The following is a 27,938-nucleotide window of genomic DNA, read 5'->3' on the forward strand; positions in this document are numbered from 1 at the left end:
CATATACTCATCAAAGTCAATCAAGCAGGATGTAGGGTATTACCTCCATCAAGAGGGCCCGAACCTGGGTAAAACATCGTGTCCCCCGCCTCCTGTTACCTTTGATCCTTAGACACACAGTTCGGGACCCCCTACCAGGGATCTGCCAGTTTTTGACACCGACATTGGTGCTTTCATTGAGAGTTCCACTGTACCGTCGCTAGAAGGCTTGATGGCCCGCCTTGTCATCAAGGACAGCATCACCTCCGGAGGAGCCCTGGTTTCAAGGCAAACCCTCCGTCTTGGCAACTTCATCTTAGGCGCCCATTCGGCCTTTTAAGCCGAAGACAGCCCAGCCTGCCACTGAAAACCGTCTTCGCGTTAGCCCGGAGTACTCCGACAAGATGGATCCGGCAGATGTAGCGTCCTTGAACGCACTGCTAGATCGCATCGCCGCCCTAGGGGGCGCAACCGACTATGATCGGATTGGGCTTAAACTCGATCAGAGAGAAATCAAATATCCACCGATCACGCATCAGGTAGCGGTTGTGGAGGAACAAGTGGACAACAATTCTTCTCCTACACTGAGAACAAAATATGTTCGAATTTCCGAACTAGGAGAGCCGGACACCCCTCATCGGGAAGACATGTCCTGCTCTCCGAACATAGGATCAGGCCTTGAACCTGAGAACTCACCAGACACTCTGGAGCCTAGGCTGGTAGCCCCGGAAACTCTTCAAACTCCAGACTCCACAATGGGTCAGGGTACAGATTTAATCTCGCCGACCCACCACAAGCAATATTCCCCAAGAAATTCCGGTCCTCCAGATATATGCGACCTAATGTACGTACGGCAGCAGCCTCAGGAAACAGTGCATCACTTCTGGGCTAGATTCCTCCTTGTTAAAAACAAGGTTAAAGATTGTTGCGACGACAACGCGATCTCAGTATTTTGCAACAACTGTACGGATGAGGGAATACTTAACGCCCTCAACCGCCATCGCGTATTGCGCTTCACGGATTTGGCACACATAGTACAGAAGTACTGCACAATGGAAAGCGCCTAGAAGACCTAGACAACCCACTGGGAACCGCAGGCCTTTAAGCCATCTCCTGAATGGGCCAAAAGGATGCACCCTCACGGGGCACCTGATCATCATCCCGGGGACAAGAAAATAAAACCCTTTACGGGACATAGAACTGTCCTCGATGCATTGCTCAACAAGCCTTGTCAAATTCACATGACGCCGAATACCCGAATCAATGCATAGCCTTCGGGCATGTTGGATACTTCGGCAAGTGGCCAAGAGCGGCGAGGATATCCTCACCAACAAAACCCCAGAGAACTACTCTTCGGAGGACAACGATCTCAAAGTATTCATGGTCTTCGAGACCTTTTCATCCAGTAATCAGCGCAAAAGGGCGCTTCGCGACCTCGCCAAAGTCTACCAAGTGGCAGCAATAAATCCTTGGAACGATACGACAATCACTTTCAATGCCGATGACGAACCAAGATCCCGCTCAGTCCGAGAACCAGCCGCTTTACTCCTAAACCAAATTGTGGACGGCTATCGGCTCACTGAAGTGCTAATTGACGGTGGCAGCGGGCTGAACCTCATTTACGAGGACACACTCAATAAAATGCAAATGTACACTAGTCGCATTGAGCAAAGTAACACAACCTTTCGAGGTATTATCCCTAGTTGAGAAGCAAGATGCTCAAAAAAAAACAAACTCGACGTGGTATTCGGCACGCTGGAGAACTATAGGTCCGAAGAGTTACTCTTCCGTGTGGCACCTTTTAACAGCGGGTATCACGCCCTGCTATGGCATGATGCATTCACATGCCTCCAAGCCATACCCCACTATGGGTATATGAAGCTCAAAATGCCCTGGCCCAATGGAGTTATCACTATCACCAGTGATCCGGACATAGCACTGCGCGCCGAAAATAAAACCACCTCTCTGGCTCTCGAGGCCTTATCTGAGGCCCTAGCGGCCAAAGAATTAACCTCCCTACGTTCCACAGTGGATAGGGACGATGTAATCCTCGATAAGAGACCCAAATCCACTTCAAACCAGCGGACGAAATAGTTAAATTTCAAGTCCACCCAACGGACCACAAGAAGACAGCTTCCATTGGGGCACAACTGGATCTAGGGGTCTACGCCGCATTATGCGCATTCTTCCGTGAAAATTGGGAGATCTTCGCCTGGCACCCCTCGGATATGCCAGCCATCCCACGAAGACTGGCCGAGTATAGTCTCAATATACTAAAAGGATACAAACCAGTCAAGCAAACACTGCGCCGATTCTTCGAACCCAAACGACAAGCTATGGGGGAGGAACTAACCAAGCTACTCAAAGCCGGGTTTATCAAAGAGATCAAACATTTGGACTGGCTAGCAAACCTGGCCATGGTGCCGAAGAAGGATAAGTCCTGGCGCCTGTGTGTCGATTCCAAAGATCTTAATAAGGCTTGCCCTAAGGACCCTTCCCTTTACCTCACATTGACCAGATTATTGATGCAACTGCAGGACATGATTGACTGTGTTTCCTCGATGCATACTCCAGATACCATCAAATTAAGATTGTAGAATCCGACCAGGCCGCAACGGCATTCAACACCCCGTATGGGCTCTTCTGCTTCAACACTATGCCTTTCGGTCTCAAGAACGCCGGCGCAACCTACCAATGCATGATTGAAACATGTCTGGAGAAGCAAATCGGTAAGACTGTTGAGGAATATGTAAATGACGTAGTCATTAAAACCAAACATGTTGAATCACTGGTGGATGATTTACGCCTGACATTCGACAACCTCCGATCATATGATATACGGCTTAATCCGAAAAAGTGCGTTTTCGGCGTTCCCGCCGGAAAACTTGTTGGGTTCATTGTCTCCAATAGAGGAATTGAAGCAAACCCAACCAAAATCTGAGCCCTGACACAGTTGGCAACACCAACAGACCTCAAGCAGGTCCAAAACCTAGACGGGTGCATGGCAGCTTAAGCCGTTTTATCTCCAGATTAGGAGTGAAGGCATTGCCATTGTACCGACTTCTCCGACGCACCGATCACTTCGTGTGGACGGACGCTGCCACTGTCGGATTAGAGGAAATAAAAGCTCTGCTAGCGAGCAACCCAATCTTGGTTGCACCAAGCGTCGGCGAACTAATGTTGCTTTACATATCTGCAACCCACCAGGTGGTGAGTGCGGTGCTCGTCGTCGAACGAGCGGAAGAGGGACATAAATTCCCACTCCAAAAACCAGTATATTACGTATCGACAGTCCTTACACCATGCAAATTCCGATACCCGCATTATCAAAAGATAGCATATGCGGTCTTCATGGCATCCCGCAAGCCTGCAAGCTGTGGCACTACTTTCAAGAGTGCTCAATCATGGTGGCTTCTGAAGTACCACTCAATGAAATTATAAATAACTGGGACGCCACCGACCGGATTGCCAAATAGGCCATTGAGCTCTTACCGTTTGAAATAACTTACAAGCCAAGCCAAGCTATTAAACCTCAGGTGTTGGCTGACTTCATCGCCGAATGGACAGAGGCCAAAATCCCTAAGGAGTACGGCACATATTCCAACTGGGTGACGCACTTCGATGGCTCTAAAATGCTAGCTGGACTCGGGGCTGGTGTCGTCTTGACCTCCCCACAGGAGACACAGTCTGTTATGTGCTCCAAATACTATATATGGACTCTAACAACGCAGCCGAATACGAGGCCCTATTGCACGGTCTCCGGATGGTCGTTTCCATGGGCATACAACGCCTCGAAGTACGCGGGGATTCAAACCTCGCAATATCCCAAATAAACAGAGACTTCGATGCGAAAGATCCGAAGATGGCAGCTTACCGTAACGTTGTACTCAAAATATCAGCTCGGTTCGAGGGGCTCGAGTTTCATCACGTGGCTCGACAGAGTAATCAAGATGGGGATATCCTTGCTCGCATGGGCGCTAAACACGACCCCGTCCCACCCAACACCTTTGTGGAGAGGCTCTTCAAGCCATCCGTGATGTGCCAGGATGAGAGCGGCAACACTAGTCCGGAGCCGACCATACCCCCAGACTCCGAACACAGTCCGGATATAATCGGGGGTTCGGGCACCGAAACAACACCATCAGCCCATGAAATTATGGTTGTAATTGCCCCATGGACTGAACCTTTCCTCGCCTACCTTACCAGGAATGAACTCCTTGGGGATCAAACTGAGGCCCGTCGTATTGTTCGATGCTCGAAAGCCTACAAAGTTCATGAAGGGGAATTGTACGAGAAAAAGTACCACCGGAGTCCTTCAAAGATGTATCTCCGAAGAAGAGGGACGACAGCTCTTGGCTGAAATACACGCCGGTCTTGGTGGCCATCACGCCGCAGCTTGGGCCCTTGTAAGTAAGGCCTTCCGTATAGGTTTGTTTTGGCCCACGGCCCGAGCAGACGCACATGACCTCGTATAACGCTGCATTGGATGCCATCTTTTCGCCAATCAAAGCCACATGCCACCCACTGCCTTGCGAACAATCCCCATTACTTGGCCTTTTGCGGTCTGGGGGCTGGACATGGTCAAACCCCTTAAAGGAGGAAGCCGTAAGAAGAAATATTTACTGGTTATGGTTGACAAGTTCACTAAGTGGACAGAGGCCAAACCAGTCAAAACGGCCAAAGCCGGACCGGTTATAGACTTTATATCCGGTGTCGTACACCATTTATGGTGTCCCGCACAGTATTATTACTGACAATGTCTCTAACTTTACGGCCGATGAGGTGAAAACTTGGTGCACTAATCTGGGCATCAAGCTCGATTACGCCTCCGTATATCACCCGCAGACAAATGGTCAGGTCGAGCGGGCTAATGGCCTGATAATGAGCGGCATCAAACCCATATTAGTCTGACCTCTGCAAGAATCAGACAAGCACTGGGTTGAGGAACTCGATTCCGTACTCTGGGGGCTGCGGACCACGCACAATCGCACGATCGGATATACACCCTTCTTCATGGTGTACGGTGCCGAGGCAGTATTGCCTTGTGACATTATTCATGACTCACCTCGAGTGCGCATGTACGAAGAGAGAGAAGCCGAGCTCGATCGGAAGGACGATCTGGACGGCCTAAAGGAGGAGCGCGATGTCGTGAAGGCCCGTTCTAAATTCTACCAACAGCAGGCTCGGCGATATCAAAGCAGGGAGATACGGGCAAAGACTTACAACGTCAGTGAACTCGTTCTACGCCTACCAGAGAAGAAAAAGGACAAGCTCAAGCCCAAATGGGAGGGTCCCTTCATTATCGATGAAGTTCTCACTATAGGAGCCTATCACCTTCGCAACGCTTAGGATAATCGCTTGGAGCCAAACCCATGGAACGCTTCCCGGCTCCGAAGATTCTACGCCTAAGTCTGCACTCTTACCTTTGTTTTCGTTCTTCCTTTTCTCTCCTTCGTCTTTTTTCCTTTTTTCTCGTTTTCACGACTTCTAGCTCGTGTTCGAATAAACCACACACTTGAGGGGCTTACATCCTTAAATGTACACACCCCATAATACCTGGGGGCTTCTTTTTACAGAAGCTTATTATCATTATTATTTTTTGAGCATTAGCTCACCGTATATATGTGTTGTCTACTCATATATGTCTTTTTCTTGCCATTATATGCACCTTTATGACTTCAGTTTTTGCCAAGCTGGGTTGCCTGGCTCCTGTGCTTATGCCCTACGTTCCCGCTTGTTCGGCTAGGGCATAAAGGGAGCACCTATGCAATTGTTACAACCGGGTCATCTGGACGTGTACCTCACATGGGTGAAGCCGAAAACTAGCGTTCTTAAGGGGATAATTGGTCGGCCGAAATAAGATGAACTGCCCTCGTTGCAATATAAGCCCTCAGAATATAACAAGTACTATGGATTTTAGCATCACAGCTGCGGCATACGCCAAAAAGGCGCAGGCTAGCCCAGGGAAAGGAACCCTTCACGGAACTATACTCTCTGGAAGATGTTTCTTACGATTAAATGCAATATAACATAACTCCCCGAATACAACTTGTCTGTTCAAGCAATTATGACCGGACTGCCTGGTTTCCGAACATACTTTGGTATTCACCGACAGTATATTATTCGGTAGCACTCCAAACCTTGGGTTTCCGAGGTCGAAGCAGAAAGTCTGCCATGACAATCGTTTTACAATTCGGCCGGGGACAAGTTTGCCGATAAAAGTACATTAGCGGCTATCTTGTACCTCTAGACCCTCTAACAGGTTGTCTAGTTTACAATCCTGTTGAGAATACTTAGCGGCTATGTTTACTTGGTCGTACAGTAAGCTAACAGGAATTTCTTGCCCATCTGGTCCCCGAGGTCTGATCCAGGACATATGATTTGGATCAAGTCTGGTGTATCGTGTTTTCACCATGGCCCAGGCCTCTCATGCGCCTTCTCGACATGCTGATATCTTCCATAGCCCAAAACGGCGACGAGCTCCCTTGAAAAAATTCACAAGCTCCTCCATACTTCCTAGAGGTGGATCGGATGTCCATAAAGCCTTAGCCATGTTCTTCATAGCTTTCTGAGCTCGCTCATTCACTTTGGACAGCTCTTGTAGCAGCTCGCCTTCAAATCCGGACACTTCTCCCTCGGGACGTCCGGTTAGCACACCTACAGCTGAAAACTTGTCAAAATTTCAATCCGGAGACCGTGTCAAAGTGAGGTTAAAAGCATACTTAATATGCTACCTTTCAGCTTCCTATTCTCCTTCACAGCATCGGATAGTTGGGCTCTTAAGTCCTTCAGTTCTTAGGCTTGTTTGACGTTTGCATCCTGTAGCTTGTTCTTCTCATTAATGGTCCGTGTTAACACACGTTGATCAGCGGCTTCTTGCCCTTCAACATGTTGTTTGTCTGCTTGAGCAGCTCTTAGCCTCTCCTCTAGTTGATCTATCGACCCTACCAATAAGATGATGCATATTTAAGCATCGACACTATTAGTACGGAATATTATTTCTAGGCTACTGTTGTGCTCACCTTGAGGTTCCTTCTGGGATTTTTTAAATCTTCTAGTTCGGCGGTGGCAACAGATAGCTTAGTTCGGCATTCTTCTAGCTCCTTGGATAAGGCGCTATTTTTCTCTGTGAGTACCTGAGGATATAAAGATTCTTAAATCAGTTGGGCCAACTGCTTCAAGACTCGAGGGCTACTGGCATATGATTATTGAATCCACACAAAAATTCATACCCGCATATCTTTTGAGAGCTGGTGAGTGGTTCCAGCAAGTCCATCACGAGCAGCTCGGATGTAAGCATCCGCCGAGCTGATAGCGTTGAAAGCCTCCTCGGTAAAGTTTGGATTGCGCATAGCCGCTCTCTGCCGGCGATGATTCATTGCACTCTCCACTTCGGAGTTGGTGACGGATACATTATCCGAATCCTCGTAGAGACGACAATCCGACATCTCCCCCATATTGACCCCAGACCTTGTAGTCGGGTCCGGGACCGGATTTGCCTGTGCATGACCGGACAGGTCTCCGGATACAGTCTGGCGTATGCTCCTCCTACAATATGGCGCATCAGGAAACGTCACTAGCTAGTCTATCCCCTGAGTACGTGATAAAACTCATACCTCTTTGATGAATGAAAGGGCCCGCCGGTATCATCATTTGCTTTTCTTTTTGAAGGCTCGCCTTGTTCAGGCGTCGTCTTCTTAGAGGGCGCCTTTGCCGTAGTGCGATGCGACTAGCGACGCCCCTTGGGAGCATGATACAATGCGGCGGGTGAGTCACAAGGGGAAAACTCTTTTTGAGGAGATGTCTCTTGAGTACTCACATGGTAGGAGGGGACAATGCCGGGGTAATCGGCTATGATGGCCACTTATATGCCGTCATAGCTCGTCTGATAAAACATGTCGTCTTTGAACTCTATAAAAATATCCGGATCTTCTTCAAATCCGGATCCAGGTCTCAATTATAGTCCTCCGGCTCCGGAGCGGGGCAGTAGATCCCTTCAACGACTTTTCTCCATTCCTGTCAAAGGTAGCCGGAGTATATCCGACTAAGCTTAACTGAAGAAAAAGATTAAGTGAGACCTATGGCCACTCTTTGGATGCCTTCCTGAAAAAGAATCGGTCCGGAAGAACAATGTCTTCAATGTAGAATCACTCCGAAGGCCACTCTTTCGATGCCTTCTTAGGGGTGCCGGAGAGGGGGACGACCCGAAGCTCGCGAGGGAATGGTAGGGGAGAGGGGCCACACCACAGACGACGTGCCTGCCCGCCGGAGGACCGCAGTGAGTCAAGGAACATTGCAACCGGCCGGGATGAACCTCCAGATCCCAACGCGGGTTGGGGGGGGGGGTGTGTGGAGGAGGGTCGCAGCTCGTAAAGTACGCTAGAATCAACAATGTGCTGGGATGGACAGCCAACCAAAGCACCAAACACTACAGGAATCAGGGACTTTGCCGTTTGCCATGGCAGACGGCAAAGGCAGAATAACGGGTGGCAAAGGCCTTTGCCGTCCGCTGGCAGACGGCCCCACTTCTAGCACAGAAAACCACGGTAAAGGGCTGCTTTGCCGCCTGCATAAATAAAGCGGACGGCAAACACCTTTGTCATCTGCCATACAGGCCAAGCAAACAGCAAAGATGGTGGACGGCATAGCACTGACGTTAACCCTGTTAGGTGGCTAAGGGCATCCACAACGTTTAGAGGCTGGCTTGCCTTCAAGCTGGGACCCACGTCCTCCTGTTAGAGTCAGCTCAAAATTCCGCAGTGTATAGCAAATGTTACCAGCCTCTAAGATGTCCCCACTATGTATAATATATTGATTACCAAGGGGCTCCTTTTCATCCTCTTGACATGACACATGCATACTCTTCTTCTATGACATGTAGGGCCAGTGAATTATTTTATTGCATGGACAGAGTTGGAGGCTGCCTCCAAGCATAGCATCGATGCTAAGCAAATTTGGCTTAGAGGCTGTTCTCACAGTGTATAGCGTCTGCCTCTATGGCCTTTAGAGGCTGCCTTAGAGGCAGCAAAACATCACACTGTGGATGCTCTAATGGCAGAGTTTGACGTCTACAATCTTTAGTATGTAGATTGTAGATAGTATATTGTTTTACTGCTTTGTTAGGTATTGTTAAACTTCTGGACATTGGACATTCATGTATATGTAGTACTTCCTTTGGTGTAAATTGTGGATTATAACTCAGCTGCCTTTTTACTTCCATTTTGTAGTTGATGATGAATTTAATAGTTCTAAAAAAATGTCTGTGAACAAGAGGTTGCTTTGAGCCTTGAGAAAAATTTAAGCCTCACGGATGTTGCTTCACCTAGTATGTGCAACTCCTTTTTTAAAAAAAATCTCGAGCCATGTTTTTGAACTTGTTCTTGTTGTGTGTTTTGTATTTGTTGCTGACTCTTTTCCTACTATGTATGTACGTCAGCTAACTTCTACTCAAGCGTGCGTGTTTGCGTGCGTCTGATCATGGGAGAGGTAGCTAACAGCAACGAGCACATGGGAGCTGCCGGCACCGTGCGGATCATATCCCGGCGCATGGTCCGGCCGTCGAGCGGTGGGACGCTGCCACCGCCGGAGGAAGTGCAACTCACGCCCTGGGACCTCCGCCTCCTCCCCCTGTACTACGTCCAGATGGGTATCGTCCTGCCCAAGCCCCCTGTCGGCGGCAAGCGCTTGGCCGACGCCCTCGCGTCCTCCTTGGCGCGCGCCCTCGTCCGGTACTATCACTTTGCCGGCCGGCTGGCCGTCAAGGAGCTCGGCAACGGCACGGTCACCATCTCTCCGCGATGCACCGGGGAAGGCGCCGAGCTCGTCCACGCGGAGGCGCCCGTCGTGGCCGTCGCGGACCTCGTCGGCTCGGTGCACACCTCGTCGCCGGTGGAACGTGCCTTGTTGTCGATGAACGGCGTGCTTAACCCGGACGCGTCTGTTCCCCCCCCCCCCCCCCTCCCCGTGCTGTCCGCGCAGGTGACTGAGCTGATGGACGGCGTCTTGGTCGCCGTGTCCATGAACCACTCCGTGGGCGACGGCACAAACTTCTGGAACTTGCTGAACGGATGGCCCAAAATCCACCACGGAGGCGACGTGGACAAGAAGACGCCGGCGCCGGAGCACGGGAGGTAGTTCGTCAAGAGCAGCCCCGTGCCGATCCCCTTGCCGTTCAGCCAACTGCGACACGTCAATAAGGTGTTGTCCTGTACGGTTCATGACGTGGTACGTGATCTTATTGCACACAAGTCTGCAGAAGAGAATTTCATTGTGGTAGTAGATTGCAATCGAAAGAATATAGCACTTACCCACAAGGTTCGTCGACTATCTCTCATCTTTGGTGATGGAAAATACGCCAGACACCAGAAAACATCACAAAGTCACAAGTTCGATCACTTAGATTTTTTGGATTATTCAAGTGTATGCCTTGTATCAGAGAGTTCAAGGTTCTCCGTGTTCTGAACCTTATACTATCTGGTCATTGTGGCGACTATGACCCCATAGACCTCACTGGTATTTCAGAACTTTTTCAGCTGAGATACTTGAAGATTGCAAGTGATGTCTGTATAAAACTACCAAACAGTATGCGGGGCCTGAAATGTTTGGAAACACTGGATGTTATGGACGCAACAAGAGTCACTGCTCTTCCATGGGATATTATACAACTCCCACACTTGTTGCACCTAATTCTTCCTGTTGACACAAATCTGCTGGATTTGGTTGGCAACATGAGTGACTCAGTTATCCATCAGTGGAGCCTTGGTAAGCTGAACTGCCTGCAGGATCTTCGTCTAACATTTTCTTCTACATCACCTTCTGACGACCATCTGGAAACAAGCATGGAAGTTCTGGCTTATTTAATTGGAGGACATGGCAATTTGAAAACTGTAGTAATTGCTCATGGTTCCTCGGTAGAAACTACTGTGGTTCCTGGCGCCTCAAAAGTAATCCCTCCATGGTATCGCATGGCACCCCCCCCCCCCCCCCCCCCCCCTTCTGCAAAGACTTGAATTCTCGCCACACAGCTGCTGCATATTCTCACGAATTCCTCCATGGACTGAGAAACATGGCAACCTATGCATTTTGAAGATTCCACTGAGGGAACTGAAGATGATTTGTATTGATACTCTTGGTGGATTATGTGCTCTCACTGATTTATCCCTGTATGTGGAGACGCCACCCATTCAAAAGATCATTTTTGATAGAGCGGTCGGGTTCTCAGTTCTCAAGCACTTCAAGTTGAGGTTCACGACTGGTATAGCTTGCCTAAAATTCGAGTAAGATGCAATGCCTAATCTCTTGAAGCTCAAGCTAGTTTTCAATGCCATCCCACCAATGGGCCAACCTTTTTTTTCCGTATGGGTCAAGTCCGACAGAAAGTACAACATGAACATGGTACTGCAGTTATTATTATTATTTTTTCGAAAAGGGGGTTCCCCGGCCTCTGCATCAGAAAGATGCATACGGCCACATTAATAAATAAAAAAGTAGTTTAACAATGTCTTGTAAAGTGCTGCAACAAAGGATACTGGCTCACTCAGAGCAAGCAAAATAAAACAAGCCCCAAAAGCCACAACCGGCTGGCATAATAAAGAGAGATAGGTAAACTAAGCGCCTATCCTATTACATGACCGCCATCCAAACCGGTTGAAGATATCCCGCGCTGCCATCTCCCACCGGACAGATCCAGTAACCAAACGCGCCCTGGCCTCCGTCGGAGTGAGTAATGACCAAGTACGGATTAGCGCAGTAGCCCGGAAAAGAACCTGCAAAAAATGAATAGTTGTTGTTCTGTTAAAAGCCAAGTCATTTCTGCAGTTCCAAATTGCCCATAACAACGCACATGCTCTCACACGAATTTGTCTAGCTGTTTCGGCCTCTATACCAACCAGCCACGTTCCAAACAACAATCTGACCGAATTCGGAGGAGTAATGTTAAAGGCAATCTGCACAGAGGGCCACAACACCCTCGCCATCGGGCACTCAAAGAAAAGATGCTTGATAGTTTCATCCCGATCACAGAAACTACACCTAGTAGATCCTGTCCAGTTGCGCTTAATCAAGTTATCTTTCGTTAGCACGACTTGTTTATGCACAAACCACATAAACACTTTGATTTTCAGAGGAACCTTAACTTTCCAAACGTGTTTGGAACTAGGAATTACACTAGAATTGATGACATTAATGTACATCGACTTGACCGTGAATTCACCAGATTTAGTAAGCTTCCAACACAACTGATCGGGCTGATGAGTAAGCTGAACCTCCATAAGTCTACTCACCAGATGAATCCAAGCCTCCCACCGGTCACCCACAAGCACCCTCCTAAATCGGATGTTAAGAGGAACAGATTGCAGACTCGTTGCAACCAGAACATCCCGTCGCTGCACAATACGATAAAGCGCCGGGTACTGGAGTGCCAGTGGTACATCACCTAGCCAGGTATCTTCCCAGAAACGAGTGTTATTGCCATCACCGACAACAAACTTTGTTCTGTTAAAGAAAGTAGCTTTGACCCTCATTAACCCCTTCCAGAAGGGCGAATCAGTGGGTCGAACCGTCACCTGCGACAAGGTTTTAGAGTACAGATACTTGTTACGAAGAATCTGCGCCCAAGTTGCCTCAGTCTCGGCAGATAACTTATAAAGCCACTTACTTAGAAGGCATCTGTTCTTAACTTCAAGGTTCTCAACCACAAGACCCCCTTGGTCTTTTGGTCGGCAGATGACATCCCATTTGGCTAGACGGTACTTTCTCTTAGTTTCATCGCTCTGCCAGAAGAAAAGAGATCGATAGAAGTCCAGCCTTTTCCTAACTCCAACTGGAACCTCAAAAAAGGATAAGAGAAACATAGGCAAACTCGTGAGCACCGAATTAATAAGAATCAACCAGCCTCCATACGACATAAGTTTGCCCTTCCAGCAGCTCAGTTTCTTCTCAAACCGATCCTTGATACACTTCCATTCGCTGTTAGTTAACTTACGATGGTGAATGGGAATACCAAGGTAAGTAAACGGAAGAGTCCCCAGATCGCAACCAAACAATTGCTTGTAAGCATCTTGTTCCTCTTTGGCTCTACCAAAACAAAACAACTCGCTTTTATTGAAGTTGATCTTCAGACCGGACAATTGCTCAAATAGGCACAATACCAGCTTCATATTTCTCGCCTTTACCAAGTCGTGCTCCATAAAAATGATAGTATCATCGGCGTACTGCAGAATGGACACACCACCATCGACAAGATGAGGCACCAAGCCACCTACTTGTCCTGCCTCCTTTGCCCTTCTTATCAAGATTGCCAACATATCAACAACAATGTTGAATAGGATAGGAGACATTGGATCACCTTGCCTCAGGCCCTTGTGTGTCTGGAAATAATGCCCTATATCGTCATTCACTTTAATTCCAACACTCCCTTTTTGCGTGAAAGATTGAACTTGGCGCCCCCAAGATGCGTCAGAACCCTTGTACGTAAGGCTTGTTGTAAAAAGGGCCATTTGACTTTATCGTACGCTTTCTCGAAATCCACCTTAAAAACCACTCCATCCAGTTTTTCATGTGAATTTCATGAAGCGTTTCATGCAGGACGACCACCCCTTCAAGAATGTTCCCATCCGGCATGAAAGTAGATTGAGTAGGCTGCACCACAGTATGCGCAATCTGTGTGAGCCTATTCATCCCGACCTTGGTAAAATTTTTGAAACTCACATTAAGAAGACAGATTGGCCTAAATTGCTCAATCCGCACTGCCTCTGTCTTCTTGGGAAGAAGAGTTATCGTCCCAAAATTCAGCTTAAAAGGTGAAGCTGACCAGCGAAGAGATCATTGAACGAAGGCAATAGATCTCCTTTAATAATGTGCCAACATTTCTTGTAAAACTCGGCCGGGAAACCATCCGGGCCATTATTCTTCATCTGGGAAATTGCCTCAAATACCTCTTTCTCAGAGAAAGGAGCAATTAAGATATCATTCTCAACCGCTGTCAGTTGAGGCACATCCTCAATCCTAGACTCATCCAGCGACACCCAGTTCTCCTCTAGAGGTCCAAACAACTGCTTGTAATACTCAGTGATATACAACTTTAAATTTTCCTGACCCAGAATCGTTCCCTCATCTTGCTCAAGCTGAAAGATTCTCTTCTTTCTATGCTTGCCATTAGCAATCATGTGAAAAAATTGTGTGTTCGCGTCCCCCTGGACGACCCGTCGGACCTTGGCCCGAAGCGTCCACTTTAATTATTCCTCACGAAGAAGCTCTTTCAGCCGCATTTCCGCATCGAGCTTCACCTGAAGCTCCGAGGCTGGCAGGATCATGTTATCAGCTTTTACATCTAGGGATTGAATAAGCGAAAGGAGCTGTTCCTTCTCAATCTTATAAACTCCACTAAGATGTTTAGCCCACCCTCGTAAGAAGCTTCTCAAGTGCCTAATTTTATTCTGCCAGCGCTCAAGTGCAGTTCTACCTCCTGCATCCTTAGCCCATTCTCTGGCAACAATGTCTAGGAACCCTTGTCTCTTGAACCACGCAAGCTCAAACGAGAAGATATTCTTATTTCCCACATGGGTGGCCTCCCCAGAGTCAATGAATAAAGGCGTATGGTCCGAAATGCCCCGTGTCGGTGTCAAAACCGGCGGATCTCGGGTAGGGGGTCCCGAACTGTGCGTCTAGGCGGATGGTAACAGGAGACAAGGGACACGATGTTTTTACCCAGGTTCAGACCCTCTCGATGGAGGTAAAACCCTACTCCTGCTTGATTGATATTGATGATATGGGTAGTACAAGAGTGGATCTACCACGAGATCAAGGAGGCTAAACCCTAGAAGCTAGCCTATGGTATGATTGTTTTAATGATTGTTCGTCCTATGGACTAAAACCCTCCAGTTTATATAGACACCGGAGAGGGCTAGGGTTACACAGAGTCGGTTACAATGGTAGGAGATCTACATATCCGTATTGCCAAGCTTGCCTTCCACGCCAAGGAAAGTCCCATCCGGACACGGGACGAAGTCTTCAATCTTGTATCTTCATAGTCTTGGAGTCCGGCCGATGATGATAGTCCGGCTATCCGGACACCCCCGAGTCCAGGACTCCCTCAGTAGCCCCTGAACCAGGCTTCAATGACGATGAGTCCGCCGCGCATATTGTTCGACATTGCAAGGCGGGTTCCTCCTCCGAATAATCATAGAAGATAGTGAACACCAGGATAGTGTCCGGCTCTGCAAAATAAATTCCACATACTGCCGTAGAGAGAATAATATGTACACAAGTTCAATCTGCTGAGTACTCTGTGGCGTGACGTCACACCACTACCAAGCCTTTACTTGAATCGTTTTTATTATACCACCTCAGCGCGTTTAGCGAAGCGGTTTCCTTGGCACGTCTTGTCGAAGCAGAGATCGTGTTCCCCTCATTCCGGGATTCCCATCAATACGGACGTGGGTAACCCAACCGCGCCATTGATTGTGGTGCTTGGGAGATAGGCGAGTTTTACCAGGCCGGTGGGACGCATAGTCTTCGTCCGCTCGTATATATAAGGGGATAAGGATCCACCTTTTTTACCTACGCCTTCTTCCTCCTTTGCCTATCCATCTCCGTGCACTCGAGCTCCAGCGCCCAAGTCCGCTCACCTCGCCTCAACCTTCTCCAGCCATGTCCGGAGCGGGAGGCAAGTGGATGGCCTCCTCCGTTATGGAGGGGCACATCGAAAAACTGCGCGGCGCCGGATACCTGTCCAGCGACATCGTGCACTGGCTGCCCGACGAGGGGCAGCTCATCCCCACCCCCAGGCCCCATGAGAGGGTCGTATTTCTTCCCCACTTCCTCCGCGGACTGGGCTTCCCACTCCATCCCTTCGTCCGGGGGCTCATGTACTACTACGGTCTGGACTTCCACGATCTGGCGCCAAACTTCATCCTCAACAGCTCGGCGTTTATCGTCGTGTGCGAGGCCTTCCTCTGCATCCAGCCCCACTTCGGCTTGTGGCTAAGGACCTTCAATGTCAAGCCGAAGGTGGTGAAGGGCGTTCAAGCGGAGTGCGGAGGCGCCATGGTGGGAAAAATGCCCAACGTCACTTGGCTCGAGGGCGCCTTTGTGGAATCCGTCAAGGGGTGGCAATCGGGGTGGTTCTACATCACCGAGCCGCGTGACCCTAAATGGGTGGCGACCCCCAAGTTCAGATCTGGTACCCCTATGCAGCTCACCTCCTGGAAAGAGAAGGGCTTGCTATGGGGCAGTTCGGAGGAGCTGACCGGACTCCAGTCCTGTCTCCAGACCCTGGTGAACAAGAAGCTTAAGCTTGTCAACGTGATCCAGGCCATGCTCGTCCGCCGGATTCTCCCCTGCCAGCAATGGGCCTTCAATTTGTGGGAGTTTGATCCGGCATAGCACTGGACCCTAAGCGGGCTCTTCGACATGACGTACGAAGCTGCCTGGAGGGTGCTGTTCAAGGGGGGAGAGGCCCCCGCATCCGCAACTAAAGATAGCGGGTTCAGCACGAAGCGCCCGGCCTGCGAGGTAAGCTTTGTTATCCTTTATGGGACACTCATTTCTTTCATAGTTTGACTCTATGTGGGATCTAAAACTCCCAATGCCTTTAACAGGACTGGCGGAGGACGTCTGGACAGGTTAACTGTCCGGCTCCCCTTCCTGAAGACCCAGCGGACACCCGTTTAACGGGGCTGCTAGTTCCGGCCCTCTATGTGGTGCCGGAGAAGAAGGCCAAGAAGAAGGCCACGGGAACCCGAAGGAGTTCCCGACGCCAGGTGGTATCGGACTCGTCGTCCGATGGCTCCGAGGCGGACTCCTCCCCCGAAGACGAGGAGGGGAAAGAGGACTCTTCCCAAGAGGGGGGAGAGAAGAAGAGGAAGGCTTCCCCAATGAGGGAGGCCGAAGGGTCCAAGAAGGGAAGGACCCTTCCTCCGGACTGCTCCGCCAACGCCGATGACGGCAACGAGGAGTGGCCCTCAAGGGCCAAGCCCCTAGCAAGATCGTAAGTATCCGGATTCCTGAATGATTTATAATTTCTCTTTGTGCCACGTAGTGTCCTTCTAATGCCGCATACAACCTCTAGTCCGGCCGAGGACGATCTTCCCGCTTCATCAAGCGGGTCCTTGGCACCGTCGGATGTGGATTCCCTTCCGACTGCCTCAACTCCCCATGATGCTAACGACGCCGAGGTGGGATCCCATGAAGGGACCCATCGGGAGGAGGAGGCTCCGGAGGTGCCGCAAGGCAACCTCCCGGACTTTGCACCGGACTCCGCACCGGAACCAGCAGTGGTTCCGGAGTCCGGCAGGCGGCCCCTTCATAAGAAGGGAAAGACCGTGACACCAGCGGCCTCCGTCCAACCGGAGGCGCCGGACAGCTTGTTGGAGGCGCTCAACGGCGCTTCCATCGAGGAAGAACACCGTACTATAATGAGTGCGGTGATTCAGAAGGTTCAGCTTGCCAAGAGCGGGCTGACCGAAACCTGCAGCAGCCTTCTAACAGGCTTTGAGGTAAGAAATTTAAAATATGTAATGTGATACCGCATAGACAGTAGCCCCTGATGCTCGGTTCGGTGTTCGGAAAGAAAAGCCGGACTGAGGATCTAATAAAGATATACGCAGGAGTTCTAAAAATTATGTCAATATGGGATTGCAGGCAGCGCCTGCTGACCTCTGCCGCACTGACTGCGGAGGTCGGTGCTTTAAAGCAGAGCCTTGAGCGGTCCGAGAACGAGCTCGGTCTTGCCAAGAAGCAGCTCGAGGACAAAGAAGGTGAGTAACACCGTATTGAATTTGTACCTTACAGAAAAGGATTTTGGTTGCAAGAGAAATAACGAGGATAACGTGGGCACTGCAGGGGCCACGAACAAGGTGGCGACCCTGAAGGAGGCCGTGTCCGCGGCCGAGCGTAATGCGGCCGCGGAACAAGCTGAGAGAGAGAAGCAGGAGGCGCGGGTGGCGGAGGTGCAGCAAGAGCTCGAGGTTCTCGTGGAAAAGCACGAGAGTTTGGAGCGCGACTCGAAGACTCGAGAGTCCGAGCTTGCCTCGGCTCTTGAGAGTGCCAAAGCCGCTAAGGCCGAAGCCCATAAGGCCCTCCAGGAGATCGAGGCGGTGAAGAAGATAGCGGCGGGTAAGGCATTTTTCATGCAAAGCAAGCATGTGAATGTGAATTACCTGTTACTTACCCAAATTCGGAGCTCTCCAGGAGCATTTGCAGATCTGCCTCGCAGCGTATCCGATGCCGCCGCATTCTACCGGTCGGAGGAGGGGAGCTCGACGGAGAAGGTCTTCTGGTCTCAGTATGCTGAGGCCGGACATCCGGTGCCCCTTAGTGACCAGCTGAAGCAGCTGGTCGAGCTCCACAAGGTAGCCGAACAGGCCATGAAGGGCCTCATAGTTCGGCTGTGGCCCGAGGAGGCCATGCCTGGGATCTACTTCGGCCTAGTGCCGCGGCTGGTGGATGCGTGTCCCTGGGTGGAAGTCGTCAAGCGCTCCGCCTGCATTGAAGGTGCCCGTCGGGCCCTTGCCCGTGCAAAAGTGCACTGTGGCAGGCTGGATGCTGAGAAGCTTCTGACGGACGCGCCGCTGGCGGGCAAGGAGTATCGCACGCCCGAAATGTATTATTAGAGTGTCCTGAAGGGTGCCCGCAAGATTGGAGATGAGTGCTCCAAAGATGTAATATTTGAGTAGACTCGCAATGTGTTATCCTGTGCGCTGAAAACTTTATTCATATGCGCTAAGCAACGCTTATTAATTTAAAATATTACCTTGTGTGCGGCCATTTATCAAATCTGAGAGATGGCAAGTCGTCGGCTTCAACCCCCATGCCGCGAGTGCTGGGGTGTTCGGTATAAACTTGAGCGCTCTTGTTCCCATTTTTGGGTCCATCTAGGTAGGCGCTCAACACGACGAACAAGGCAACCGGACTTATAATGCTTGAACACTCTCACTTAGTCATAGAATTCTATAATTTTAAATTTCGGCGAAGCCCCTAGTATTCGGAAGACCGAGTTCGGGGCGCTATCCACGCCTGCGCCGGACAAAGCCGGTTCTTCGCTCTAAGCGGCATAAGTCTTTAGGGACTCGAAAAGACCTCTCGAACAGCGACCAGCTCTCGCCTTATCATGACGGTCAGTTTTAGCTTTCTCCACTGAGGCGCTCGCCCAGCTCAACCGGGGCGCAATCGCAGTGGTTCTCCCAGTGCTACCTTAGCCGATAAAACGGAACGTAAGGTACCAAAACATGGGAGCCGGGTAAACCCAACTATTGACCCAAGACATGATTCGGAGCCGATGCATATAATGCTATAAGTTCGGGGTGACGCCCTTGTGAAAGTGTGCGAACTTATCACACCATAATGCGGGGAACATAAGCCCCTGGTGTATTCGGCCGTACCAAAGTGTACGGATGCAAAATGTCATAAACGAACATATATAAAAAAGGGATGCAATTATAAGCAAAAAGCGATGCATTGTTTATTCAGAAATACCGCCATGAATGCAGAATGATACAAATAGTGCGGTAAGCAAGGGGTTGGACTATTAAACATGTCCCCCTCCAGGGGTAGGCTGCGGAATGGTGTATTAAACAGATTTTAATGCTCGTAATGGAGACCACCTGAGTGTTCGTCGTAGCCTTTCTCCTTCCCTGGCTGTTGCATCGTTAGTTCAGCAGGTCTGCTGCCGGACAGGGCCTCTGGTGAACGGAGTCCTGTGGGTAAGAAAAAGAAAAAAGAAAAAGAGCGACACACTTGGGAGCCCCTGGTGTGGTTGAGCCGCACTCTGGGCCTGTCGTGGTCGTGCCCCTCCCCCTATGCCCATGGTATCTCGAGAGCCTAATGATGTACGCGAAGGACTAGTCTTGCAATCATGCAAGGGCTGGGGTTGGGGCCGCATTGCTACGCGTGCTCGAAACGTACCAGGTGGTCTTGATGTATGTTACTCCGGGCGCGCTTGGCCATGTCCGGTCGCTTAACGCGCAGACTTGAGAATTGCCTTAGGAGGCTGCTCTGTACTTCTGCCGCGAGAGCCGCTGTATGTTCCTCCGTTCAGAGGGAGCGTTCCGTGTTTCTGTTGACCGTGATGACTCCTCGAGGGCCTGGCATCTTGAGCTTGAGGTATGCATAATGCGGCACCGCGTTGAGCTTTGCAAACGCGGTCCGTCCGAGCAGAGCATGATAGCCGCTGCGGAACGGGACTATATCGAAGATTAACTCCTCGCTTCGGATGTTATCCAGTGTAACCGAGCCTGTACAATTGGCCTCTACACCTGGTATGACGCCTTTGAAGGTCGTCTTTGTAGGTTTAATCCTTGAGGGGTCTATGCCCATCTTGCGCACTATGTCCTGATAAAGCAGGTTCAGGCTGCTGCCGCCGTCCATCAGGACTCTGGTGAGGTGAAATCCATCGACGATTGGGTCTAAAACCAATGCGGCGAATCCGCCATGGAGGATACTGGTGGGGTGGTCCCTTCAATCGAAAGTGATCGGGCAAGAGGACCATGGATTGAACTTCGGGGCGACTGGCTCCATCGCATATACGTCCCTAAGTGCACGCTTCCGCTCCCTCTTGGGTATGTGGGTTGCGTATATCATGTTTACCGTCCGCACCTGTGGGGGGGAACCCTTTTGTCCTCTACTGTTCGGCGGTCGGGTCTCCTCCTCGTCATTGCTATGCAGCCCCTTGTCGTTGTTTTCGGCAATTAACTTGCCTGCCTGCTTGAATACCCAACAATCCCTGTTGGTGTGATTAGCTGGCTTTTCGAGGGTGCCATGTATCTGGCAAGAGCGGTCGAGTATTCGGTCCAAATTGGACGGACCCGGAGTGGTTCTTTTGAAAGGCTTTTTCCGCTGACCGGGTTTAGAGCCTCTGAATACGGCGTTGACTACCGTATCCTCAATGTTATCGCCATTAACGCGGCGTTTGTTTTTGTTTCGACGCGACCTACCATTGCGGTCCTTGGTATCCGGACTGCCAGAATTTTTGCTTAGGTTGTTACTGCGAGCTAGCCAGCTGTCCTCCCCCGCACAGAAGCGGGTCATGAGTGATGTGAGGGCTGCCATGGATTTTGGCTTTTCCTGTCCTAGGTGCCGGGCCAGCCACTCGTCGCGGATGTTGTGTTTGAAGGCTGCGAGGGCCTCTGCATCCGGACAGTCGACGATTTGATTTTTCTTTGTTAGGAACCGTGTCCTGAATTGTCTGGCCGATTCATCTGGCTGCTGAATTATGTGGCTTAGGTCATCGGCGTCTGGTGGTCGCACATATGTGCCCTGGAAGTTGTCAAGGAATGCGGCTTCCAGGTCCTCCCAACACCCGATTGACTCTGCTGGCAAGCTGTTAAGCCAATGCCGAGCTGGTCCTTTAAGCTTGAGTGGGAGATATTTGATGGCGTGGAGATCGTCACCGCGGGCCGTATAGATATGAAGGAGATAATCTTCGATCCAAACCGCGGGGTCTGTTGTGCCATCGTAGGATTCAATGTTTACGGGTTTAAACCCTTCAGGGATTTGATGATCCATTACTTCATCTGTGAAGCATAGTGGGTGTGCGGCGCCTCTATACTGGGCAATATCACGATGTAGCTCAGAGCTTTGTCTACTGTGTTCGGCCCGACCGGAGTTGTTGTATCCGACGCGATGGTAGTCGTCGCGCATCATGGGGCGCCCACGTGATCCGTAGATCGATCTTGATTGTCTTGCCTTGTCCTCCAATATGTCTCGCAAGTCCGGCGCATTCCCCCTTTGCTTCGTACTTTTCGAGCGGTGCTGGGGTACGGTCCTGATGGAGGGCCTAGAGGCCTCTCTGTCGCGGCCACGAGGTGGTCGGTCTGCCGTATTGTGCGCTGGTGATGAGGGTTTATACTCCTCCTCCTCTAATTGGGGGAGCAACTTGCGTTTTGGGTAGCTTTTGGAGGGGCGTTTGAGTTCATGCTCTTCGGCCGCGAGGACTTCGGTCCATCTGTCGGCCAGCAGGTCTTGATCAGCTCGGAGCTGTTGCTGCTTTTTCTTTAGGCTGTTTGCCGTGGCCATGAGCCTGCGTTTAAAACGCTTTTGTTCGACGGGATCCTCGGGCACGACGAATTCGTCGTCGTTGAGGCTTGCCTCGTCTCCGGAGGGAGGCATGTAATTATCATCCTCTACCTCTTCATCTGCCGCTCTCTCGTGAGGGCTGGCTTCTCCGTCCTCCTGTGCTGAATCTTGCTGGAGGGGGTTGTCTTCGGCACTCTCTGGGGTGTTATTATCTCCGGTGCCGGAATCTCCATTCTTGCTATGGCGGGATTTAGAGCGGCGCCGCTGACGTCGGCGCTTGGGTTGTTTCTTAAAGGAATCTGCCTCCACTGCTTCTTCGCCGTTCCCATCCTTTGGGATGTCCACCATGTATACGTCGTATGACGAGGTGGTCTTCCAGTGCCCCGTAGGCGCTGGTTCTTGGTCGTCTCTGGCATCGTCATCCATACCGTCGATGTCTTCGGAGTCATAGTCTAGCATGTCGGTTAGATCGTCGATAGTGGCTACAAAGTGGGTGGTGGGTGGGTTTTGAATTTCTTCGTCATCCGCATCCCAACCGTCCTGACCGCAGTCCGGCTAGGGCTCTCCTGATAACGAGAGATGTTTTAGCGAATTCAGGATGTCGCCAAAGGGTGAGTGTTGAAAGATGTCCGCGGCGGTGAACTCCATGATCGGCGCCCAATCGGATTCGATTGGTAGGGGCGCCGGAGGTTCGGAGTCCGGCGAGGAGTCCGGCACCTCAGAGTCACGAGCTTTACGAGGGACAAGGTCAGTATTCGGCTCCATCGCTGTAGGGATCGCAGCTCCCGAGGCGGTGTCCAGCCACCTGTCCTCGGTCTGCACGGTCGGCTCCGAACTAGGGGTCGGAGCGGACTCATGTGCGGCCTGCAGGGCACTATCCGGCGGCAGAGCTAAATCATGCCCATCGTGACAGTGCGGCGCGCTCGACTGTGGCTCGAATCCATCAAAGATTAAGTCTCCGCGGATGTCAGTCGTGAAGTTTAGGCTTCCAAATTTGTCCTGATGGCCAGGGGCGTAGCTTTTGATCTGCTCCAAATGGCCAAGCGAATTGGCCCGTAGTGCAAAGCCGCCGAACACGAAGATCTGCCCGGGGAGAAAAGTCTCACCCTGGACTGTGTTGTTGTTGATGATTGAAGGAGCCATCAAGCCTATCGGTGATGACACAGAGGAACTCTCAATGAAAGCACCAATGTCGGTGTCAACACCGGCGGATCTCGGGTAGGGGGTCCCGAACTGTGCGTCTATGCGGATGGTAACAGGAGACAAGGGACACGATGTTTTTACCCAGGTTCGGGCCCTCTCGATGGAGGTAAAACCCTACTCCTGCTTGATTGATATTGATGATATGGGTAGTACAAGAGTGGATCTACCACGAGATCAAGGAGGCTAAACCCTAGAAGCTAGCCTATGGTATGATTGTTGTAATGGTTGTTCGTCCTATGGACTAAAACCCTCCGGTTTATATAGACACCGAAGAGGGCTAGGGTTACACAGAGTCGGTTACAATGGTAGGAGATCTACATATCCGTATTGCCAAGCTTGCCTTCTACGCCAAGGAAAGTCCCATCCGGACACGGGACGAAGTCTTCAATCTTGTATCTTCATAGTCTTGGAGTCCGGCTGATGATGATAGTCCGGCTATCCGGACACCCCCTAGTCCAGGACTCCCTCACCCCGTGTAAGTGCCTGCACCGTAACACAAGGGAATTTCTGCTCCCATTCGACGCTAGCCAGAACCCGATCCAACTTCTCAAACGTCGGATTAGGTAGTGCATTAGCCCAGGTGAACTTCCTGCCCGAAAGCTCAATCTCACGCAGATCCAGACTTTCAATGATGGTGTTAAACATGAACGACCATCTACCATCGAAATTATCATTATTCTTCTCATCACGCCTTTTGATAATATTAAAATCACCCCCTACTAGGAGAGGCAGTTGCTCGGAACCACAAATCCTAACCAAGTCAGCCAAAAAATCTGGTTTAAGCTCGGGCTGTGCGGCTCCATAAACCGCCACCAAAGCCCAGTTAAACCCATCGGCCTTCGACCTGACCCTAAACTTAACTGCAAAATCCCCCATGACCACGGTTCGGACTTCTAACGAGTCACATCTAACCCCGAGTAAAATCCCCCCCGATCTTCCTCGTGGGGGAAGACAATGCCAATCAAACTCAATACCTCCCGACAACGTATTGAGAAATTGAGGCGAAAAGTCGGCTCTACCAGTTTCTGATAAAGCGATAAAGTCCAAGTTATGCTCAATAGAAGCCTCAGCAAGAAACCTTCTTTTAGCCAAGTCTTTCAGACCTCTGCTATTCCAAAAGATTCCTTTCATAACTCGTCATGGAATTTTTTAGCTGTTCTAATCCGCGCGTTCCTACGCACTGCGGAAGCCAGGTAAATCTTCCGCTTCCATTTGCGTTTAGGCATATTAAAACTCTCCAGCTGGTCCTCACAACCAGCCTCAGAGGCGCGCACTTCAACAAAATCCACTCGCTCATCTTCCTCCTCAGGAGCGAGATCCGCACACAAATTATCGAGTATCCTAACCCCCAAAGCATCAATCTCGGAGTTATTCATATTAGCATCGAGCATATGCCAGGGCTTAGAGAGATTTCCACAAAATTTGGTGGCACAGCTTCTGATCTAGAGTATGCCTCGAGGACTGTTGTTAGTAACCATCCAAGCAATCCTACAATCAAGATGCAATTGGTAGGTTATAGTTCCAATGTTGACAGAAGTACGAAACAAAAACAACAGCCAGATGACATTCTGGAGGAACAACCAGATGGTGAATACGACAAGAGATTGGAGAGATCAGCTGATCAAAGGTATCAATAATCCTTACAAACGAGGAAGTATGCCCTCCTTTACTTCGACTAGGATTCCACAATTAACAAGATTCAATCTGTCATGTTCTAGTGAAGCTAATTAAATGGTTGTTGTAATCAGGATTTCAACGTCACTTGAGTCTAATTCGCGGTTGGATGTTCCAGGTATATCTGTGTCTGTCTAATTGGAAGTTCTTCCATCAAGTTAATAAAGTTACATCACCAAATAAGACGCACTGACTGGCCATTATTTTTCCAGAAATTACACCAACACTTGTGCAGATTACAGGCGGCGGTGATGATGTGCGGGAGCACATGTTTGACAAGGTGGTGACAGCAAGTGACGTGGGGATGCTGAATCGGCTGGTGGTGCCCAAGCAGTTTGTTAGATAATAACGACAAATAAACGAGACAGAGAGACGGATTTTTACGTGGAAACCCTTGCGGGAGAAAACCACGGAACGCACGGCGGCGTATCACTATAATTGGGAGGAGTATTACATTACACGAGAGTACAAACCCTATACGTGCTGATCTGGTGAAGATCTCTCTCTCATCTTTCTATGACTAGCTGGTACTATATAAAGGTGCAAACAACTCTCTTTCTTGGTGGACACGAAACAGAGTTGTAGTCATGCTACGTCTAGCACGGTTGCCATGCCGTTGTCCGGTAGGACTCCATCTGTAGTACAACACTTGTATGGGATTCGGAACATAATAAAATAACCTAATGCCATTTCACAACCTAGTATCCCCTCCTGTCAGTGATATCGAATAAGATATGCATGCATGGTGTGAAATTATTGGCATACACACCATGAATTGTTCAACTGAACAAGTCCTAGCTAAAAGAAAAACCATTCAACATACAATTAACAGTAGCATTACACATTCAGGACTCATGATTAATGTACAACAGCAAATTGACTCGATCTAACCCAACAGCTAAAAATTTCTTGACACTGCCGACATGGAAAACATGTTATGTTCATGCTTGGCCACTCTTAACCATTAATTAGTATACTTAATTACATGCAGTTTTTGGCAGAATAGACAGACGACATGAAGAAAGGAATCTACCAAATGCTGCTGTTTGTTACTAGTATGCACATACCTTGGGCAGCTTCGGAAATAGAAACTGGGATTGAAACCTCTGAAATAGTCCTATCTGCTTCTGCTACACTGCTACTGTGTACTACGCTGCTACTGAGTATGCAGTTCTGAAGCTGCAACCACGCTTTGACAATTTTCCTCCTCTCTATGGAATGAACGATTCACTTCAGGCAGCTTTTTTGCCTCTTTACCGAACCATGAAGCACTGGCAACATGATGATTTCCTTAGGTTTTCCTAAAGATAATTTTCACAACTTGTAGGTTTCCATGGTTGTGCAATATCAGCATTATACTGACAATATGATTTTCATTTTTGACAGAATTTTGGAGTCTGGCGATGTACACAGCGATTTCTCTTCCTTCCACGTATAGTTCGATGCATACAGCCACAGGGCACATCGACACCGCAATAGCAGGGCTTCAATATATATGGCTGCTAAGTGCGCACAACACTAAGCGTCCAAACCAACGGACAAGCCTATATGTTAGGGTCCCTACATTCCTAAAATAGTAAATGACATGTCCTGGCACCTGCCAAAATCCTATTTGGATATGCGAAACACAAGCTTATATGATACGTACCTTCGGTTTATCATCCGAAACAACAAAAACGGACGAAACACACACACCCAGTAGGAAAACTTTTCATGAAAGCTTCCAATGTTATTATTCTTTTTACTGGAATTGATGCAATTTCTCTGGGATTAACAGAACCAAGGCTCTACTGAATTCATTAGCTATAGAAAACATATATAAAAGGAACTTGCTCAAAGGCAGTGTTTTACCAAAATACTGAATGAATAAGGTCAACTAGACATGGCACCAGTAACCACTCTGATTGAAACTTTTAGTAGTATACTAACAGGCTGACAATATGCACTAGGATTTAGGATAATCATAATGACTGATTGTTATCGAAAGAAGACCAATTACAGTATAATTTAGCCCCATGCAACAAATACATGTCCAGAACAACAACCAGTGCTAGGTAAACAAGAACATGGGTAACAATGTTCTTCGGAAATGACATTATGCTTAATCTATAGGTTTACCAGGCATTGCTCTGAACTGGAAATCAACCAAACAGGAGTGCAAGCACCAGCAAATTGGGCAGCATGATTCAAGCAGATTCAGAGGTACACAAACAAGTACTTCAACTGACAACAGATCCAATATTTGGAGGAAGCACAAGGTGGTTCAAAGGTCACACTACTGCCCATCTGCATCTGCTAATGACTCTAAAAACAGAGGAACATAGGGTAGAAATCGCTGTCGTTGTCCATTCTTTATCTCAACATTAAGGATACAACGAACTTTCTGATGTTGCATATCGTACGCTGCCAAGGCATCACCTTCCCATGAAACCAGGAAAATGGTGTCACAATCTGGATGAATCTCAGCCACACCGTACCACTTCCTAGTCATGCTCGTAAGCTTATCGATGCTGGTGGTATTCTTCAGGACCAATTCTTTACTGTCACAATCGTTGAGGCACCAGAGTTCAATCTCATCAATGGAAGAAGCTATAGCAAAGTGTAAGCACCCCTGCGATGTTCCAAGCGTGCCAACTCTTGAACTGTGCGGCACACGGATAATCTTCCACACTTTCACCTCCATGTCCACACCCACCAGCACATTCTCTTCGTTAATGCCTTTATGAATGCCCATCAAGTACATCATGCCGCCGACAAATACACATCTAGTAAGATAGAACAATGCCACTTTCTCAACCATCCCACTATCCTTGTGAGTCCAGGCTCTTGTCCGCGACGAGTAGATGTTCACTGCTGTGATGTAAGATCCCTGAATGGTCTGCTCGAAGTGAAGAACATAGAAATGGGATGAGACTGCGGGATCAAAAGCCAGACCTGCAATACAGCTAAATCTGTTTTCCGGTGACTGTGGTGAAGGGGGCAGCTCCATCCACCTCCCGTTGACCGGATTGCAGACGACAAAACGGTAATCGTCCTTTGCCCAATTGCAAGTGACCAACTTGTTGTTGCTA

At 49.4% G+C, this 27,938-nt stretch overlaps 1 pseudogene; it reads left to right on the top strand.

Annotated features, from left to right (window-relative positions):
- Window positions 1–9,456: 9,456 nt before the first annotated feature.
- Window positions 9,457–25,213, top strand: LOC123084460 (disease resistance protein RGA5-like; annotated as a pseudogene).
- The last annotated feature ends 2,725 nt before the right edge of the window (window positions 25,214–27,938 follow it).

This window comes from Triticum aestivum, chromosome 4A (assembly GCF_018294505.1).
Source record: "Triticum aestivum cultivar Chinese Spring chromosome 4A, IWGSC CS RefSeq v2.1, whole genome shotgun sequence".
Taxonomy (NCBI): domain Eukaryota; kingdom Viridiplantae; phylum Streptophyta; class Magnoliopsida; order Poales; family Poaceae; genus Triticum; species Triticum aestivum.